A 617-nucleotide genomic window follows, 5' to 3' on the forward strand; every position below is an offset into this window, starting at 1 on the left:
CATAAACATTTTGTGGATTTTTTTTTTTTTTTTTTTGGTAAAGACTTTTATATCTTCTCAAACATGATGCTCGGTTTCCCCTGCGTTGAATCATTTCAAATAAAAGTAAAAAAAAAAAACTGTGTGGTCTGTCGCTTATTTGTCCATAAATTATTGACGTGCCAAAACTAAAGTGTCAGAAGATATTTTATAGCATTTGACTGTTGATCATAGACATATTGTGGAAAATGTTGAGATTCATTGCAATGAACTGATTTTAGGTTGTAGCTGTCTATCAAATATTTATAATTACCATAAAAGTAAATTATCTGTAGTTTATCACTTTCATTATAATGTAATTTTTAGTTTTCTATTTTATTATATATGAGATAATGTATGTGTTGGAAACTCCCAAGTTTTAAAATGTGGTTTTAAAAACTAAAAAATGAATTTTGTACTGGATGTCAAAATTGTGCCGTTACAATTTTGAATGAATGTATAAAAAGAGAAAATGTAATAAATCTTTATTTGCAATGCAGATTGCAAGCATTCACATGATCCATTTTTAAAGATCCCCTGGTGTGCATGGTGTGTTAAAAGTCCCCTTTTGCTGCTTAAAAAAAAATTAAATAAAAATC

This window comes from Sinocyclocheilus anshuiensis, unplaced genomic scaffold, assembly GCF_001515605.1.
Source record: "Sinocyclocheilus anshuiensis isolate Anshui unplaced genomic scaffold, SAMN03320099.WGS_v1.1 scaffold637, whole genome shotgun sequence".
NCBI classification, from domain to species: domain Eukaryota; kingdom Metazoa; phylum Chordata; class Actinopteri; order Cypriniformes; family Cyprinidae; genus Sinocyclocheilus; species Sinocyclocheilus anshuiensis.